Source organism: Megascapheus bottae, chromosome 32 (assembly GCF_031878675.1).
Source record: "Megascapheus bottae isolate mThoBot1 chromosome 32, mThoBot2.hap1, whole genome shotgun sequence".
Classification (NCBI taxonomy): Eukaryota; Metazoa; Chordata; class Mammalia; order Rodentia; family Geomyidae; genus Megascapheus; species Megascapheus bottae.
This window is the reverse complement of record NC_143540.1, coordinates 4,311,211-4,330,928: the sequence shown is the minus strand read 5'-3', so window position 1 is coordinate 4,330,928 and position 19,718 is coordinate 4,311,211. Positions and strand designations below refer to the sequence as shown.

At 42.8% G+C, this 19,718-nt stretch overlaps 1 protein-coding gene and 1 long non-coding RNA gene across 4 annotated transcripts in view; one reads left to right on the top strand and one right to left on the bottom strand.

Annotated features, from left to right (window-relative positions):
* Positions 1–16,470, bottom strand: part of LOC150043061 (uncharacterized) — a 200,944-nt gene extending 184,474 nt beyond the window's left edge. Inside the window, exons 1-2 of the long non-coding RNA XR_016533504.1 lie at positions 16,263–16,470; positions 10,567–10,686 (exon numbers count right to left, since the gene is read on the bottom strand). This is a non-coding gene — a long non-coding RNA (uncharacterized LOC150043061). The remainder of the gene's footprint in view (positions 1–10,566; positions 10,687–16,262) is intronic.
* Positions 1–19,718, top strand: part of Ppp2r3a (protein phosphatase 2 regulatory subunit B''alpha) — an 89,816-nt gene that overhangs the window by 11,536 nt on the left and 58,562 nt on the right. The window contains exon 1 of one of the 3 annotated variants that reach the window (XM_090323625.1): positions 17,096–17,220. The exons of 1 other annotated variant lie outside the window; for it this stretch is intronic. The gene's annotated coding sequence lies outside the window, so the exon portion shown is untranslated. Of the gene's footprint in view, positions 1–17,095; positions 17,221–17,997; positions 18,119–19,718 lie in introns of those variants that run through there. One more of the 3 variants, XM_090323628.1, reaches the window with a different exon arrangement.

The following is a 19,718-nucleotide window of genomic DNA, read 5'->3' as shown; positions in this document are numbered from 1 at the left end:
CCTTAGCTGTGTTCACTCAAGGCTAGTGTTCTACCACTTGAATCACAGCTCTACTTGTCTTTTTGGTGGTTAACAGGTCTTTCCTGCCCGGGGTTGACCTTGACCCTCATATCTCAGCCTCTTTAGTAGCTAGGAGTACAGGCATGAGCCACCAGTACCCAGTTGCCTGTTTTTGTCTCAATGTTTTATCTTTGGTGATGCACAAAGCCACTCCCACTCGCCTGTTTTTAAGAAGTCATTCTTCTGATGGCTGTAGGTGCAATTGTGCAACTTTTCTGTGATGTCAAGCCAGGAAATGCGGGAGGAGTTTAGATAAGTGCTTACAGAATGAAATTGTGTTTATTGTGTGTTTGCTATCAACAACTAAATGTCCACTGCCATATCTGTATCTTTAAATGGAGCCATTTTGTCTAAGAATACAATTGGGTGGGAGTTGGGACACTCAAACAAGAACCCCTGCCTCAGTGCCTTGTTGAGGCAGTCTGATAGGGGCTATGATTCAATTTCTCAAAGATTTCCACTTTATCCTCATTTTGACATGGGGTTAGTAGGTGATGTAAGAGGATCAAGAAAGGTATGCTGGGTGTCAAAGTTTTATGTACTTTGTCCCACACTGCCTTGACTAGGTGTGACCAAGAATTCAATCTAAGGCTCAGGCAGGAAGTAAGAGTTGTCAGTCCAGCCTGCCTGCCTTCCAATTCCTAATTACACTAGACCTAATCTGCACTGTGTATTCTAATTTTCATTTTCCTTTCTCTTCCCTAGTTTATACCTTTCCTTCCCTTCATAAGATTTCTGAAACTAACCTCTTCGGTGCCACTCCTCCATTGGTTTCTAATGCAGTAGGAAAATTAACCTTTTTTTCAGGTGGGCTTTGGTTGGTAGGATAGTTGCAGACTCTGGCTTTTCATTTAAAAAAAAAAAGCTAGAATTGGATTCTAGTTCATACCACTTCATCCTGGTCAAATTATCTTCATTTCCTTCTTGGCAAAATGACAATGATGATAGTGGCAATGATGATAATGATGATGTGAGATGGTGATGATGATGATGATTATGGAGGGTAGGGGGTAATAACATGGAAACAGCAAATTGCACCAGTGTGATCACTGTTTCATGAAAATGGATATTGAGAGAGCTTACCTCACAAGGCCTGCCACCAAGTCTCCAAGATACATTAGTCAGAGGGCAAGGGCTGGGTCTGTAAACAGCTTGGTCAAGACTGGTCAGAATTTGCACTCCCACCAACAGTGTAGTAGTGATCCCTCCTGGCCACATCCCCTCCAGCATCTGTTGTCATTCGTTTTCCTGATCCTGGCCATTCTAGCTGGAGTGAGGTGGAATCTTAGAGTTGTTCTGATTTGCATTTCTTTTATGACCAGAGATGTAGAGCATTTCTTCATGTGTCTATAGGCCATTTTTGTTTCTTCTTCAGAGAAGACTCTCTTTAAGTCTTTGGCCCATCCTTAATGTACTATGTTGTCTCTCATCTCCTTTGCTGTCCCTTGGTTATCTCATATTGGTATAGTATCTCACTTTGTTATCTGATATATTGAATTTATTTGTATTTGGATATTTGAAATTTGATAGGGAAGGGGGGAAAACCAAGACGGGTGGGGGGTGTGGGGGGGAGGGAAATGGGTACCAAGACATGTGAAAGGGTATCAATGTATGTGAATTAATGCACCTTCTATCTGGCAAATATCATGTAACCCTTTTACTAATTACAATAATAAAAAAAAGATAAAAAAAAAAGACTGGTCAGAATGAGTATTGCCTATGGGATGCAAGCTAAGAAAATCCTCCTGCCTCCCCAGAACAGTATCTTTGACCTAAGCAGCTTGGACCCTGGGGATTCTTGAGGACTTAGAACAGCTACCAGGAAGCTTTGGCACGAGAAAGACCCTTTGTCTGGGCCTCTGCTCTGCCTTATCTGGCTAAGTACAGATGTTTTGCTTGGAGCTGTTCTTCTTAGGTCTTGCATCAAGGCAATAGCCTGAAGACAGGAAACAATTTTCCCAGGTTGGTAGAGTGGAAACAAAAGATACTTAAGTCCAGTTGATTTTATTGAGTAAACAAAGGTATCACATATGGTTCCGCCTACTCCGGGCACCACTGAGAGGAAATGGACAGACAGCTTCATCATTGAACGCTGCTGGTGGTGCTGTTTGATTTCTTGCAACTAAAAGCATGGTCTTAGTGTAGTTTTTAATTGTATAAAGAGACTTCATCATGCCATTCTGATTCGTGCATATAATGTCCTTTGATCACATGCACTGCCCATTACTCTTTCTCATCTCCTCTTATTTAAAGTTTTAGTGGCTTTCATTATTCTGTTTTCATACACGCATAGAAAACACTAGGGGTCGCGAGCCTTCTCCTTTTGCCCTCTCCCCTCTAACTGGTCTTTCCAAGAGTCCTCATTTTATATTCACATGTTAATTTTTCTTAAAGATGCTGATTCTGCATCAGAGGGAAAACATGCTATACCTGTCTTTCTAAGTCTGGCTTATTGTGTGATGATCTTCAATTCCATCCATTTTCCTGCAAGTAATATAATTTCATCATAACCCTATGCTCACGACTTTGTGGCATATATGTTCTACCTAGTTCTTCTTAGTTTTATTCCTAGGTGTTTTATGTTGAGGGCTCTTCAATCTCTCACGACATTGGGGTCCCTTAACGATCTCTCATCTATCTTATTAGTCTCCAATTGTCATAAATGCCAAATGTTGTTAATGATCCATCCTGTTCTTACCCCAACTTCTACTCCAAACTGCTCCTCCATTCCAGGCAAACACATTTAATCTTCTAGGTCAGGAGACTTTTGCTTGGGCTATTTTTTGGAGGTCACCCAATGCTGATTGACAGGAAAGGGTAACATTTGGAATCCAGCAAGTGTGAGGTTAAAACATGTCATGTCAGAGATTGCCAAACAACAAAACATCAGATTAGGTCAAGAATTTGTGAAATGTTTGTGCCAAGTGAAATGTCAAAGCACACACACACACACACACACTCACACAAGTCTGCACCAGTCAAAATGTCATTCCTTTCTGCTATAAGTAATATATTCCTTTCTGTCTTTATCACTGTTTTTGTTTTGCATGTATGAAATGATGCCTCTAAATATTTGAAATTAATTGTTCTATTAGTAGTAATTTAGGGCTTAAAAAACCTAACATACTGGGCACTAGTGTCTCACATCTGTAATTCTTGTTTCTCTGGAGGCTGAGATCTAAGCATAGCATCCCAAGTAGGAAAAAAGTTCATGAGGCTCATCTCCAATAAACTACTCAGAAAAGTCAGAAATGGCACTGTAGCTTAATTAGTAGAGCACTAGCCTTGAACATAGAGAGGCTCAGGGACAGTGCCCAAGCCCTGAGTTCAAGCCCCAGAACCCAGAAAAAAAGTAATTTAAACTAAAAAAAAAATCTAAGAGCTGATTTAAAATAATTCACTAATTTTTGCTCATTTTGAAAATGGAAATGGTTAGCCCAGCCTTAAAAAGAAGCTGTTACCTCATTGTCCAAAGCATTATCTGAAAGGTTCACATGGCAGCTTTCATTTGTACTGTTGGTAAATAAAGAAAGCAAAGAAGAGAGAAAATGGACACTGTTTCTAGAATGCTCTATCTAGGAAAATGCAAGTGTAATAGGAATAATAAAGAAGATTCCTAAGTCTACCTCACCCTCAACAAGTGCAACACAGTGGGCTTGTTGAGTTGATTATCAAACAAAACTCCCTAATGTTCATCCCTGTTTCCCTACTGGTTTTCATTTCTGTATTGGCAGAGCTTTCCAGAACATGGCTCCTCTCCATGCCATTTGCTTTCTCCGAGAGCAGATTTCTGTTGTACAGTCATGGCCAAACAGTGGGGAGCTGGTCCTGTTCTTCATGCTCCAGCTGCTTAGATAATAAACCAAAGTGCTTCCTTGCTGGTATGCAAGGTCAGAACTAGGATGAGGCTGAGTACCTAGTTCACATTATTTAAGGAAGCATTCACTCTCAGATACTGACCGCAGTACCTGCATGGCCCCAGAAGGGAGGGCTTCCTTAAATGCCCCAGGTACTTCATTTGCCTTAGCTGGTAGCTTTGCTGCCCTTAAATTGAAGAAAGGCACTTTAAGAAGAATTCATGCCACTTTATCTACAAATGTTCAGGGCCCATCCTTGGGACACTCCTAGCATGCTTTTTTGTCTCAAGACCTCTCCATACATCACTCGTGCTTGGAGCATTCATTTTTATGCATGTGTATGGCTCCCTGGGCTTAATAAATATTAAGAAATAACATCTTATCTCAGAAATGTCCATAACCACAGTACCTGACACAGCATCTTCCTGTAATCTCAGCTACACAAGAAGCAGAACAAAGAGAGTTTCAATGTTGAGGCCAGTGCTCAGACAAAAGCATGAAATTCTATCTGAAAAATCAACTAAAGCAAAATGCCAGAGCACTTATCTAGGCCCTGAGTTCAAATCCCAATACTGCCTAAGAGGAAATTTTGTGTACTAGTACTTGGGGCTTGAGGTCAGAGCCTGAGCCCTGTTCTGGAGATTTTTCTGCTCAAGGCTGGCTCTCTACCAATTGAGCCCCAGCTACACATCTGGCTTTTGAGGAGTTAATTGGAGATAGGAGCCACGTGAACCTCCCTGCCCTGGCTGGCTTTGAACCACAATCCTCAGATCTCAGCATCCTGCGTAGCTAGGATTATAAGCCAATGTCGCCCACCCCCTCCTCAATTATTTTAAACAGCATCCTTCCTTTCTGCCCTTCCTGATGTGTTTTTTTTTCTTTAGTTATCTGGAATGTTTGTCTCGGCCAAGCAGAATTTAAACTCCATGAAAATATTACCTGCTTTTGTTCACTGCTATCTTTACAGCACCTACGAAGCTGACCATGCATGTTTGTTGAACTAAGTGTGAATACGTATAAGCTATGTAATAATGCTAGCCACTAGAGGGCAATAAACTTTGGTCACTCAATAATGAGTCATTCTAGCCTGGACAAAATAATTATTCTCAACTGTTGTTCTCCTTTGGCTTTCTGATTAACTAGATATGAGGTATTGTGAGGGAAATAGAAAGTTCATGATGAAAACAAGATTTTTAATATGTTTTGTTGTAAATCAAATGAGCAAATGGAAGCATCAAGATCTATTCACTGAGCCATGGATCATTATGGGAGAAACAGAAATGGGAATTGGGAGTTGATAAACGGCAGTTCATTTTTGGACCTAAGTTTCAGATGCCTAGTATATATCCAAAGTGAAGATGCTGAGTCTGTAATTGGACGCAAGGGTCTTTAGTTCAGAGGAGAGTTCCAGGCAGGACATATAAATTCGGCAGTGTATGGAAAGAAGTTAATTTCACGGGACTGTAGGTGATCCCCTGGAGATAAGTTTACACAGAATAGAATTCTGAAGACTCTTTCCTAAGCACTACAGCATCTAGAATTCAGGAAGTGATAAAACACCAGGAAAGGATGTAAATGACACTGGGAATGAGGTAGTGACTATAGGAAGAACATTTTAACTATTAGAAACACTACACAATACTTGATGCAATGGAAACAAGCTAGTGAAAAAGAAAAAACAAACCTAGTAATGAGGCAGAAGTGAGTTCTGGAGTAGCCAAAAGGGGCTGGATGCAGTGCCAGAGACAGCAGGAGAAAAGGCATGTATCTAAGAACACTGATGGCAGAAGGTGAGCCATCAGTGGTAGAATCTTGGGGATATTCTTTTGTGATATATTTTCCTCAGTGAAATACACAAGATGAGAAATATTTACTGGGATGGGCAAAGAAAATGAATTCAAATATTCAGAGGATAGAGATTAGAAGGGGAGATCTTAGGGATACAATTATTGATTAGCTGAAGACTAATATTAAATGATGGCTGAGTGGGAATCCAGATGACTGGAAGGGTTGGAATTAAGATGTTTTGTTTTTTCTGTTGTAATCTTGACTGACACATGTGTAAGTAAACTGAGCTACAGTCCCCTGAGTGGACTCTAGTTGATTTTTCACAACTCTTGTAACAACTCTATGAATTGGACAGGGTGTTTGGCTCCAATTATTTCATCTGTATCGCTGAGAAAAAGCACATGTCACCAGGGTTCAGTTCAGACTCATTGTCTTTTGAGCTCAAAACTGGAGTCTAGCTGCATTACCTACAAGTTTGTGTGTGGGGGGGGTGTGCCAGTCCTGGAACTTGAACTCAGGACTTAGTCAGCTCTTCCCAAAAACAGCTATCTCCTCTGTTCCCTCTTTCACAAATAGATGATAGAAAAGCATGTCATTATCTCCTCCAACTTCAACAAATTATCACAAACTCTGAAAGCCAACCTATATCATCCCATAGTTTCTGCATTATTCTCTCTGATATCTCCTAGGTTAGGATAATGCTCTGCTGTAAATGCTCCTGTAATTACATTGGATCCACTTGGAAAATCCATTTGAAGGTGAATTGATTACTAACCCTAATTACCTTGGCAAAGTCTCTTTTTCCAATTAGCATAATATAACCACAGGAATAGCAGTGGGGGAAGGTCTTCCCCCACCACCACCACCCCCACTCCGGGGAAGAAGTCTTACTGCCAAAATCCTATCACAAACCTATAGCAAACAAACCAGAGAGTCAAAAATAAGGCAGGATTTTGGGAAAGTCATTTAAAAAATTCTTTTGGGTGGGAGCTGGTGGCTCATGTCTGTGACCTAGTTGCTCAGAAGGCTGAGATCTGAGGAGTGTGGTTCAAAGCTAGCAAGGAACTGACACAAAGTGGTGCTTGCTCCTAATATCAAGGATGTCTTATGATACCAGTTCCTCTTTTGGAGGAAGCTTAGTGTTCCCTATAGCTTCTGGCAGAAGTTTGTACTGGGGTAGAGAACCTTTCCAATCACAGTAGAACCTGCCCCCAATGCTAGCTCTCTTCCTGCCTTACCCAGAGCTAAGTTAGATATTAAGTCCTGATAAAGACACCCTGGCCTAGAGGCTGTTCATTAATGAACCAACCCTGTATGCAAACTGAAGTTACTCAGCTGGCAGTTAGCAAATTCCAGTAAGAAAACGAAGTGACTGGAAAACTACTTCCTAATTATGTGAAAAGACACATTGGATTTTTTTTCAAGTCATAGACAAAGAGTGGTTTTGTTGTAGCCTCCTCTTGGAGAAAAGGAGAAAGAAGCTAACTTTGAGCCAAGAGTTCAGAGAAAAGAGTTGAGTGAAGACCAGTTGTTAACAGGAAGAGTGAATGACAGACAAGGTGACACTTTTTCCAAGTTATCAGTACAGGTGGGTCTGGAAATTCCTTTTGAAGGGAGTCAGCTCGGAGACCACAGGTTGAGAATCATTAGACCCAATCTATTGGGTTGACAAAGTCATTAGTCTACTCTGGAGTCTGAGGTGGATGGGAGGGGTTAGGGAATAGCTTCCTAAACTAATTACCAAGAATGATCTGTACCTCAATCCTAGGCAGGAAGAAACAATATCCAGATTTTACTGTTTCTAATCACCTTGGTGTTAGGCAGCAGTCTGAAAGCTCCCTTCTCCCTTCTGACTGTTTCCTGGGTAGGGTGTGTCTATTCCAACCCAACCTACACAAAGGAAAATGTGCTTTGTAAGGTAAGGATGCTAAAGGAAGCCTGAAATTACATAAGAAAAACACAAAATCAGCCCCAGAGCATCTGCAAGATTATCTAGCTGGGGTTGATGTAGCTTGCTCCCCTCAGGGGTAGGGAGGACTTTTAGTTCCCAAGTAAGGCTGAAGCAATCACTTGGTATGTGCCAGCCAAGTGACTCATTCTCAAACCTGTTTAATATAAAACAGTCTGGATATAACCTCAGGGAGATCGGCTGCTAACCAGATCAGATTATAGCTGCAATCTTTCAAATGTGGCCACTTAGGATGATTCTCTATGTATACCTGGCATTTGTACAAGAAAGGGACTGTCTTTAAAACTCTAAAAGATCTGCAGCCTGGCCCCTGGTCTGTAAGTAGTTTGTCATGCAAACAGAACAATGCCTTCTTGTCCACCCCAGAATCCAGTGGGAAATGTTATGTAATTAAGTGATGCAAATGGTAGAGAACTACATGTAGGATATTATATTACAATCAAATGTTATATATCTCCCTTTACACTTGCATTGTTACTGGAGGAGAGGATTTGTTTAAATAAAAGGAATGAGGAAATAGTCCCAAGACTTTTGCTTCATACCTGAATAACAAACAGCATGCATGGAAACCAGCAATCTAGGTGTCAGCTAGACTGTCAGTTTTTTTTAGGCCAGGCAGTAAGGAGTCTTTTCCAAGAGTTCCCTTTTCAATGGTATCTAGAGCTACTGATTAACCTATATTTGCGGCTACTCTGTAAATACTTTCAAGGGATCCAGGTCTGGAAAATATATTCAATTATTTTTCCTGTCATTACATGGACAAGGAAATAAGCAAAAGGATTTCTCTCTAGCTTTCTCCCTCCCTCCATGTTTCTCTCCCTCCGTCTCTCTCTTCCCTCTCTTCTGTTTTCCATCCCTATCTTTATCTATTAAAAAAAAATTTTAAAACCACCCTCCAGGACAAAAAGTAATAGTTTAGTGGTTTCTACTGTTGTTTGAGACACAGTCTTACTAAGTAGCCCAGAACTCAAGATCCTACCACCTCAATTATACACCACCATGCTTGGTTTTCACGAGAGATTTTCATTTTGAGAACTCACAAAATATCAGAATCTACTAAGATCACTGACAATACCATGTTGAGACACACTAAAGCCTGAGGGGGCAGCTAATCATAACATTTTGGTATTTTACTCATTGTGGATTTTTAGATCAGTTTTATACCATAAATAGCAATGGTTTTTCTTTCTTAACAGCATCTAAAATTATAGACTTAGTATCAGTAGCCTCGTGGACTTGGCTAAATGCTTTCCATGGAGTGTGAGAAAGAAGCATGGCTCCCAGCAATACAAAAACTAACTTGATTTTTGTCTCCTACTGTTTCCTTTAAGTATTGGTTCAGCGAAGGTCACCTTCCTCCTTGCCTCTGAATAAAAATGCTGAGAATCCCACAGCTTTTCTGTTCACCCTTAAACAACAGCAAAGTCTCACAGCCATTTTGCAGTCATAACCACATATGCGGCGCATAAAGAATAGAATGCAGAAACCCCTGAAGTCCTTAAAACTTATCATTCATGAAGCTTAAGCTAGGAAAGAAAGGTAGAGACCCTGCTCCCCACCCCCCCCCCGCTTCCTTTCCCATTCATAACCTGCTATTTTGATCTCTACCCAGAAGAGTGAAGAAGGAAAGATAAATTAGTTCTTCCCTAGCTTGCTGACTACTTCCCTGTATCAGAAAGATGCTCACCAGGGCCCCTTGCTCTCTGGACAGCACTGGCTCATCAGAATGCCCCTATGGGCTGGGCACCAGGGGTTCATACCTATAATCCTCGTTACTCGGAAGCAGGCTGTGATTTGAGGATAGAAGTTCAAAGCCAGCCCAGGAAGAAAAGTCTATGAGACTCTTATCTCCAATTAATAACCAGAAAACTGTAAGTGGTGCTATGGCTCAAAGTGGTAGCATTGAGCATAAAAGCCCAGGAACAGCACCCAGGCCCTAAGTTCAAGTCCTAGGAAACAGATGGACAGACACACACACAGAATCCTAACTCCATATAAAACACACAATGAATCCTAATTCCATATAAAAACCATCTCTCTTATTTCCCCTCCTTCCTTCTCTCCCCCTCTCTTTTTCTCCCTACCTCCCTTCTCTTTTTGTCCCTACCTCTTTACTACCAACCATTTCACCTGGTCCTTCATTTCTTTTATCACCCTGCTAGACCTATAAGGAGTTTGTTTCAATTAAGATAAACTCCTTTGGGCTGGGAATTTGGCCTAGTGGTTAAAGTGCTTGCCTAGCATGCATGAAGACCCGGGTTCGATTCCTCGGTACCACATATAGAAAAAAAAAAAGCTGGAAGTGGTGCTGAGGCTCAAGTGGTAGAGCTCTAGCCTTGAGAAAGTCCAAGGACAGTGCTCAGGCCCTGAGCTCAAGGCCAGGACTGGCAAAAAAAAAAAAAGATAAACTCCTTTGTGTTGTCATATGTTGTCATACATTGTCAGTTATTTCTTAGTCCTTCTGAGTAAGTAGAGCCGTATCTCCACTGTCTCCTCATTTCTATGAGAATAAAAGGCCCTGGCCCAAGTCCAGTCCACTCCTAGTCCTCTGGGACCTTGTCCAGAAAACTAGAACATTGCTGCCCTTGACCCCTACGACAGAAATCAACAAGAGTCCCACAGCAAGTGAAACAGCAGAAAACACATCTTATCTTACCACCAAGCATTCCTCCCTACTGCCTTGTCTCTAGGCTGGAACTGGACACAGAACAATGCACAGAGATTTAGTAATGATCCCCATTTAAATAAAACATTCACTCCATTGTTAAGTTCGCAGTACCAATAACATGACTTGCATTTTTGAAAAATATTCTCTCCCCCACTTTTCTTTTCCATTAAAACAATGTCTTCACCATCTGGCTTTCTGAGTAATGTTTAAATGTGTACCTTTACCTTTTATCTTTAAATGTTCCATGGACATCAGAACTAGACATAGGCAAACTGCACGCCAAAAGTCCTCCTCAGATTCAGGATGTCTGAAGCAAACACTGCAATGTGACATGTTTCAGGATCCTAAGGAGAGAACAATTAGCAAGAGGTTAGAGCTTGTAGATAAACCAACTATGTTTTCAGTGACAAGTGCCTGAGAAAAGCAATGTAGGGGAAGGAATGACTTTGGTGGCTTCATAGCTTCAGTTCAGGTTTGGGGCCTGAGGTGAGGCAAAATGAGGTAGTGCAGGGGAATGTGTGGCAAAGGGAAAGCCCCTTATGGCAGCTAGGACACACAGAGAGCCAAAAGGGACCCAAGGCAAGATACAGCATTCACGTCCCCAAGTGATGTACTTCCTCCAACCAGGCCCCAACCCCTAACAGTCTGTGATGAACTTAATGCTATGATGAGCCAATTAGCTCTCAGCAGTCAGTAGTGGGGAACTAAGCTAAACATACCGAAAGACATGTACAGTATATTTCTACATGCTTCTTTATTAACAGATTAATGACTAGGATCTAACTGGTTCCAGGATAATTTCTGCAGTTCTTTAGTGAAATAATATTTTCTGAACACATTTCTACTAAGAATCAGTAGTGTTTGTTACCAATCTTGGTGGTGTTCAATATATGTGTTATTGCTGTTACCTAATTTAATTAAGTACAACATAAGCCCACAGAATATGAGAATGGAAATTAGGCACGATGCTTTTGGAAAAGCTTGATAATTGCAAAGTACTAAAAAAAAAAGACAAAACACTTTAAAATAAAAACAGACAAAGGAGGAATTAATTATGGTTGCTTGTTGCCTTGATTTTGGGTTTGCTTGAGGTAGACTCCTACTATGCTGCCCAGGCTGGCCTTGAATTTACCATTCTCCTACTTCAATCTCCTGAGTTCTGGGATTATAGTTATATACAGCCATGTCTGCCTAGTTCTGGTTTTCTTTCTGCCCCCACCCCGGTTCTAGTACTTGAACTCAAGGCCTGGGCATTGCCCCCGAGCTTCCTTCACCCAAAGCTAGCTCTCTACTACTTGAGCCACAGATCCACTCCAGCTTTTTCTAAGTAGTTTATTGGAAGTAAGTCTCTAGAATTTCAAGCCCCTGCTGGCTTCAAACCTTGATCCTCAGATGTCAGTCTCCTGAGTAGCTAGGATTACAGGCATGAGCCACTTGATTCTGGTTATCTATTATTTTTACAGATAGAAAATAAACTACTATTTCTGAAATACAGTCCTTTGAAATAAAGTCTATGCTGTATTTTAAAATAACTAGAAGTATGAAAGTTTCCAACCCATAAAAATGATTAATGTTTGAAGAGATGGAAGAGTTGATTACCCTGATTTAATTTGATAACTTAGTGAGTTTGGAGTTCCTTTTCAGAGTGATGAAATGCTCTAAAATTGATATAACCATACCAAAAAACTCTGTGTTTTGTACATGAATTGAATTATAGTCCTGAATTCCATAAAGGTAGACACATACTATGTCTCAATAAAATAAATTTAAAAGGCATTTGCCAGACGGGCACCAGTAACTCATCCATGCAATCCTAACTACTCATGAGACTGAAATCTGAATGAAGACCACAATTCAGAACCTGCCCAGAGTTGTTCACAGGACTCTTATCTCCAGTAAACACACACACACACACACACACACACACATACACGCGCGCGCACACTCCAGACATACACAAAAGCCAGAAATGGGGCTCTGGTTCAAGTGGTAGAAAACTAACCTTCAGCAAAAGAAGCTCAAGAACAATGCCCAAGGCCAAAGTTTAAGCCCCAGGATCAGCACGTTTGTAACATACATATATACATACATGTATTTGCTTAGTCTATACTAATTCAATTCCAAGCAGCACACCAGACACACACACACACACACACACACACACAAAGAAATGGACAAAAAAGCTGTGAAAGTTTGCAAGTAAAGGAAGTGGTGCTATGGCCCAAAGGATGGGTCAGTAGCCTTTTGCAAGGAAAGGAATAATCAATTACATTTGTAGAGTTGTGGTAGCTTAAATTCTTTGCTCTATTTTGATATAATTCAAACTGGAAATTACAGAATTTGCATCACAAGAATGGTTAATGCAGGATTGAAAATGTGGCTAAGTGGTAGAGTGCTTTCCTAGCATGCATAAAGGCTTATATTCAACTCTTCAGTACCACACAAAGAACTGGAAGTGGCTCTGTGGCTCAAGTGGTAGGGTGCTAGTCTTGTGCAAAAGAAGCTCAGGGACAGTGCCAGGACTTGAGTTCAAGCCCCAAGGCTGGCCAAAAAAAAAAAGGGGTTTATGTAGCAAAAATACTTGCAATTCTAATTAACACCCATAAAGACAGGATGTTCAGGACAAGTATATATACATATATATATTCACATTTTCCAATCTTTTATGTATATCAATTATGATTCTCTAAACTAGTTGCCTATAAGTCAACCATGTCCAGACACTGAATAAGAATGATTGAAACCTTAAATTTTACACTTTGTATGTTGAGCTCAAGAGTAAGTTATTTTTTCATCATCTTTGCAATTTGGATGTATTTGGTTTGACAGATGGAGTATTTGAAATGTTGGATTCTTGTGATTTTCATTTGAAATGTTTAAATGAATTTAATTGATGGTAAATTGAAGATTTAAATTTCAGACGTGTAAAAGTTGGATTGATTACATTTATAAACTGTGTTTGAATGTTCAGAGATTCTGAGGTACAAAATCTATAACTTCTGAGTTATTAAGTTTGTAAATAGAGTTTCAGAGCTTAGGAATATTGGTTTATTAGATTTGTAAGCTTGTTGAGTGCTTGAATTGCTTTGGGGAATCAGATACATGTTCAGATGTGGTTTCAAATCTAAAGCTTTTATCCAGTGTACAAATGTTTAGAGAACTTATAAGCTAACTTTAAACAGTAACAGAAGCCTGCAAAAATAAACTAAGGTTTTACTTAAAAGTCTAATGAAAATGGGAGCCAGGAGTTTTGGCGTAGTGGTAAGAGTGCTTGCCCAGCATGCACGAAGACCCAGGTTTGATTCCTCAGTACTACATACGTGGAAAAAGCCCAAGTGGTGCTGTGACTCAATTGGTAGAGCTCTGATCTTGAGAAAGCCCAAGGACAGTGCTTAGGCCCTGAGTACAACCCCAGGACTGGCAAAAGAAAAAAAAAAAGGTCCAACGAAAATGTAGTTTAAATAAGTACCTTAAAAGAAAAAAAAATGCCACATTAAGCACAGGTGTCTCTACATAGGTGTTTATTGTTTGTTTGTGCTGATGTTAGAACTTTAACTTAGGGCCTTATGTTCTGTTGGCTTTTTAGCTAAAGGCTAGTAGTACTCTAGAACTACACCTCGCCTTTTGGCTTTCTCTGTTAACTAGAAATAAGAATCTCAAGATTTTGTCTGCCTGGGATGGCTTTGAACTATAATCCTCAGATCTCAGTATTGGAAATTGCTAGGAATACAGGCACCAACCATTAGCACCTGGCTTCTACCTGGTTTTACCTTTCCATGTGCAAAAACCTAAGAAGCTGGGAATGTGGCTTAGTGGTAGAGTGCTTGCATGAAGACTTGGGTTCGATTCCTAAGTACCACATAAGCAGAAAAAGTCAGAAATGCCTCTGTGGCCCAAGTGGTAGAATGCTAGCCTTGAGCAAAAGAAGCTCAGGGACAGTGCCCAGCCTGTTTTTTCCATTCCTGAAGCTTGAACTCAAACAACAACAAAACCCAAACTTGTCTCACTCATTAAGAAACAAATGACAAAATTGTGAAAAATTATCTTCTTACAATCCAGGTTCTCACACATGCACACACAAAAATCTCCTTAACTTGCAGAAAAAATAATATAAGAGTAACAATTAAACATTTTAAATGTCCTACTCAAGTACAGTTCTTACTGTATTTTGTTTGACAGATGGAGTCTGAAATACTGAATTTAGACTTGTGATTTTGATTTGAAATGTGGGTGTTTAGTCAATTTACATTTAATGTGTTAAGTGATATGGTTTGGTTTAAATCTTGAGTACAATCTCTCCTACAAGTGAGATGACAGACAATAAGATCTATTTAATGATGCAAAGTGAAATATATAGGTAAAATACAGTGCTACATATACGATTTTTTTCAGAAAAAGATAAAGGATATAGATGAAACAAATTGGCCATGAAATAATAAAGCTGAATGATGGCTTCATAGTAATTCTTTAATATTCTTGTTTCTGTACTTGATATTTTACACTTTTCACAATTTTTTTTTTGGGGGGGGTGGTTGGTCATGGGGCTTGAGCCTGAGCCAGGACACTGTCCCTGAACCTGTTTGAGCTCAAGGGTAGGGCTCGACCACTTGAGCCATAACTCCACTTCTGGACTTTGAATGGTTTATGATGGGAGATAAGAGTCTCACAGACTCGTTTCTGCCAGGCCTGGCTTCAAACCTCAATCCCCAGATGTCAGCCTTTTTCTGAGTAGCTAGGATTACAGGCGTGAGCTACGAGTGCCCAGTTATTTCACTTTTCATAGTGTTAAGTGTTTCATAATTTTTAAAACACTACACAATTTAACCCTATATTCTCACCTCATAAAATTTTACTCAGCTATTTATCATCATTGTAAATTAAAACTCATTTGTTTTCAAATATTTCTCCAATATTTGATCGTAAGCCCTTTAAGAGCGAAGAATAAGCCTTGCTTTTTTATTATTGTTTACAAAGTAGTTGTGAATTGGCCCAATACACCAAGGCATTTATGACCCAGAAACTGATTCCACTGGACTGAATCAAATTTCCAAGCAAGAATTGTGTCCTTTAGACATTCACCTTATATTCTGTACAAACATATGGCAAAGGAGTCTAATAAAAAAAAAAACACTCAGGCAATAAAGCTGTCAAGACCAACCAAGAATCCAGGTTGATGGGGTCAGCAGTACTGAAATTGTTTTATGGTTCATGGTGTACTGCCCTTTCTTACAAGTATGAACTGTGATCTTTGCAAAGTCCTTAGTCCAGTCCAGCCTTTCTCTCAGACTGTGGTAGCTCAGATAATATAGCATATCAGGGACCGGGAGTTTGGCCTAGTGGTACAGTGCTTGTCTAGCATGCACAATAGTCCTGGGTTGGATTCCTACATACCACATACATAGAAAAAGCCGAAGTGATGCTGTGGCTCAAGTGGTAGAGCTCTATCTTTGAGAAAGCCCAAGCCCCAGGACTGGGGGGGGGGGGGGAGAAGCATACCATATGCATGTGACAGGGCTTTTAAAATGGAAAAACAAGCTGGGTGCTGATGGCTCACACCTGTAATCCCAGCTACTCAGGCTGAGATGAGGATCACTGGTTTTGAGTCCAGCCCAAGCAAAAAAGAAAAAAGTCTGTAAGACTACCAAAGAAAAAAGTCAAAAGGCCAAAAGTGGAGCTATGGCTCAAGGGGCTCTAGAGTTCAAGCTCTGAGCAGAAGCAGCTCCAGGACAATGCTCAGGCTCTGGGTTCAAGTCTCAGGAGGGGCACCAAATACTAAACTGGAAAAGCAATATAAAGTTGAAAATGCAACTTGTTTTTCTTTCCAAAGCTTTGTAAACAATTAAGGATTGCCTGTGTGTGTGTGTGTGAGCCCGTGAACGGGCGCACGAGCTTGCACCCAGGGCCTAGGCCCTGTCCTTACCTGTTTCATTCAAGGCTAGCATTTTACTGTTTGAGTCACTGCTGCACCTCCAGTATTTTGCGGGTCAGTTGGTGCTGAAGAGTCTCACAAGGCCGGGAGTTTGGCCTCGTGGTAGAGGGCTTGCCCAGCATGCACGAAGATCCAGGTTCGATTCCTGGGTACCACATACATAGAAAAAAAGCCGGAAGTGGTGCTGAGGCTCAAGTGGTAGAGCTCTAGCTTTGAGAAAGTCCAAGGACAGTGCTCAGGCCCTGAGCTCAAGCCCAGGACTGGCCAAAATGAATACAGTCTCACAGGCTTTTCTACTTCGGGCTGATTTCGCACCTCAAAAAACCCCCTGAGGCTCCAGGTGGCGGCACTCCGGGGCGGGGCTCCCAGGTGCGGGGCCTGCAAGCCTTCACCAGGGTCCGGCAGGCCCGAGGGCCCCTGGGGACCAAGACCAAACACAGAACAAAACCAAGCCCGGTAGGGACATAGGCAAGCAAGGAACTCATCCAGCCCAACCAGTCTTCACCTTCCGTCGCCGCCTTCCCCGCCGCGCGGCCGCCACCACCGTGCCTCAGGGCCCGAAGCTTCCCGCCTCGAGCAACGTGAGGGGCGGGGCCTGGCGAGCGAAGGGTGGGGCCTTATGAAGGAGCGACGAGGGGGCGGAGCCTCCGAGGAAGGCACGTCAGGGGGCGGGGTCTGGAGGAGGGGTGTGGTCTAACGCAGGGGGCGGGGCGTCGAGCCCTTCGCGGAGGGCGGGGCTGAGGGGAGGCTGCAGTGGGAGCGGCGGCGGCGGTGGCGGTGGTGGAGGCAGCAGCGCGGCGGCGGCGGCGGCGGCAGGCCGGGGCGCGCTCGGGCCTCGGGACTCCGCGGTGTTCAGGGGCGTTCAGAAGCCCCGAGGCGGCCCGCGAGCGTGTGCGGCGGGGGAACCGCGGTGGCGGCCGAGGCGGCCCGTCAGAGGAGGAGCTCTGAGGTAGGCGCGCGCGGCCTGCAGCCCTCGGAGCCCCCCCTCCTCCCTTGGGGTGCATGGAGAGGGAGGGGTCCGGGGGGGCGGGGACCGGCCTGGCCTGTGGGGCCGCGGGGCGCCCGGTGGGTCCGGTTACCCCCCACCACTACCTCATGGCACAGCCGGGGTGGGGTGGGGGATTTGTGGAGAACGCCAGCCCGGGCCTCCGGAGGAGGAGGAGGAGGAGGAGGAGGAGGAGGGGGTCGGCGCCTCCCACTTCTTGGGGTTCCCAGGCCGGCCCCCCCACATGCACACACACACACACACGGTCAACTTGTGCACACACCGGCAAGCTTGGCAGAAAAGCAAATGCCAGCGTTCTGGAAGAACTGAGAGTCACGTCTCAGTTAGGCTTTATTTTCCTTCCCCGCCCCCTGCCCAGCCTCGGCCCACGACTACTTGGCCAAAGAAGGATGTGTCACCGACTCCCGAGTAGGGATTGGAGGGAGGGGGGGGTTTAGGGGAGGAGAGAGAAGGAGGGGGGTGGAAGGCGGGATCCCCAGCCCTAATGAGGACTGGAGTACCTAAAACAAAAGGTAAACTGAGGCCTGGTCCTTCTGTTTCCACCACCACCACCCCCTCCTACCCCGTCCTTCCCTGTACTGCTCTGATCACTGCGCTGAGCTAAATGTCTGGATGGGTCGCCCCTTCCTCCTCCCCTCCCCCTCACCACCAGCCCCAGGCCACCGCCTCCGAGGGGGCGTTCTCCTCAGGGGACGTCTCGATGGAAACCAGCTGGCCGGTCTCAGAGTTGATATTGAATCAGAACTCTTGTGTGCGTTTGTGTTCATTATTTCCACTGGACTCTAAAGCCTAAAGAAATTGTATCCCGTGTGAATAACGATCTGAAAATGGAGAGATTGTGGTGAGGAATCTAGGGGGAGGATGGGTGAGGGGGGGATAAACTGTCATAAGGTAAATTACAGGGTTATTTTCTTATTAGGAAATGATCGCAGATCACCAAGTCAGTCTTGGTGGGGAGGTAGGAGAGGGAAGGATTTGTCATGTCTTTCCAAATTGACACAGTGTTCCTCGTCAGGATTGTCATTTAGGCACAACACATCACACACACACACTGACACACACACAATATACACAGACACCCACACACCCCAACCTTTGATGCTAAGCATTTCTCTTTGTTCTGGCTTAGTGTCAGGCCTCAATTTCTTGTCAGCACAGCACCCAGCTCCAAGACCCTAAGAATTGCCATACTAGGTCAGAGCACAGGCCTCCAACAGAGCCCGCAGCAGGCTTGGGTTGCAGGAAAACACCAGGTTTGTTCCCTTGTGGTGCTGTTAAAAAATGATCTCAGTTTCTTTCATGGTCTCCATGACCTCTAATGAAAGCCTTTATAATCCATACAATACTCTTAATTCACACACACACACACACACACAGATTTACATTTATTGCTTCCAAATGGCTCTTGAAATGTCTGTTGGAAGAACTTGTATCCTGAGATACTTATGGGGAAAAAAAAAAAAAAAAAACCTCCAATCTTTTATACAGTCTTAGAGCTGCTTTTTCTTGTTCTTTTCTTTCTTGCTTTAATAGAGCTTTGGAGAAATCTACCAGGGCCAACTTGGCCTTGATAGCTATTTGGGGGCTCAAAAATAGCTTTATCTGCTAATACCCTGAACAGTAAGGAAGTAATGATTTATTTGTACTCATAAGGTTTACATATTTTAAAATGCAAGTGTGTCTGTTGGAGAGTGAAGGAGTTTTCTGATTTTACGGTCTGAATTGATTTGGCCTTAGCTGAAACCTAAAAGAAATATGTCTGATCTAGAAGGGAAAAAAGGTACACTAGAAGTGTGGCTCAAGTGCTAGAGTACTCACTTTATTGGTGCCAGTCTTGGGGCTTGAACTCAAGGCCTGGGTACTGTCCCAAAGCCCTTGTCCTCAAAGCTATCACTCTACCTCTTGAGCCACGGTTCTACTTCCAGCATATTTTTGGGAGTGGTGGGGGAAGATGTGGTGTTAATTAACTGGAGATGAGTCTCATAGACTTGTTTGCCTGAGTTGGCTTCGAACCATCATCCTGAGATCTCAGGCTCCTGAATAGCTGAAATTATAGGCAGGAGCCAACAGTGCCTTGGTGCAAGCCACAACTTTTAAATTCCTCACTAGTATGTCTCCTGCCACTTTTTAGCAAACAACTGAAACTATTTCCTCTGAAGCTTTTTATGACACCTCCCCAATTCTCCTTTCTTAAAACAAACAACCCACAAGTGCCTTTAGTAAAACTGACCACTGCCACTCCCCTTTTTACCTTTGACAGTATTGGGGTTTCAACTCAGGGTTTGAAGTCACAACACACACACATACACATACACACAGGCACATCAGCCCTTTTTGCCTTAGTTTGTTTTTCAGATAAGATCTTGTGCTTTCAGCTGTCCACCTTCCGTGTAGCTAGAATTACAGATGTGCATCACCATAGCTGGCTCTTGGCCACTCCT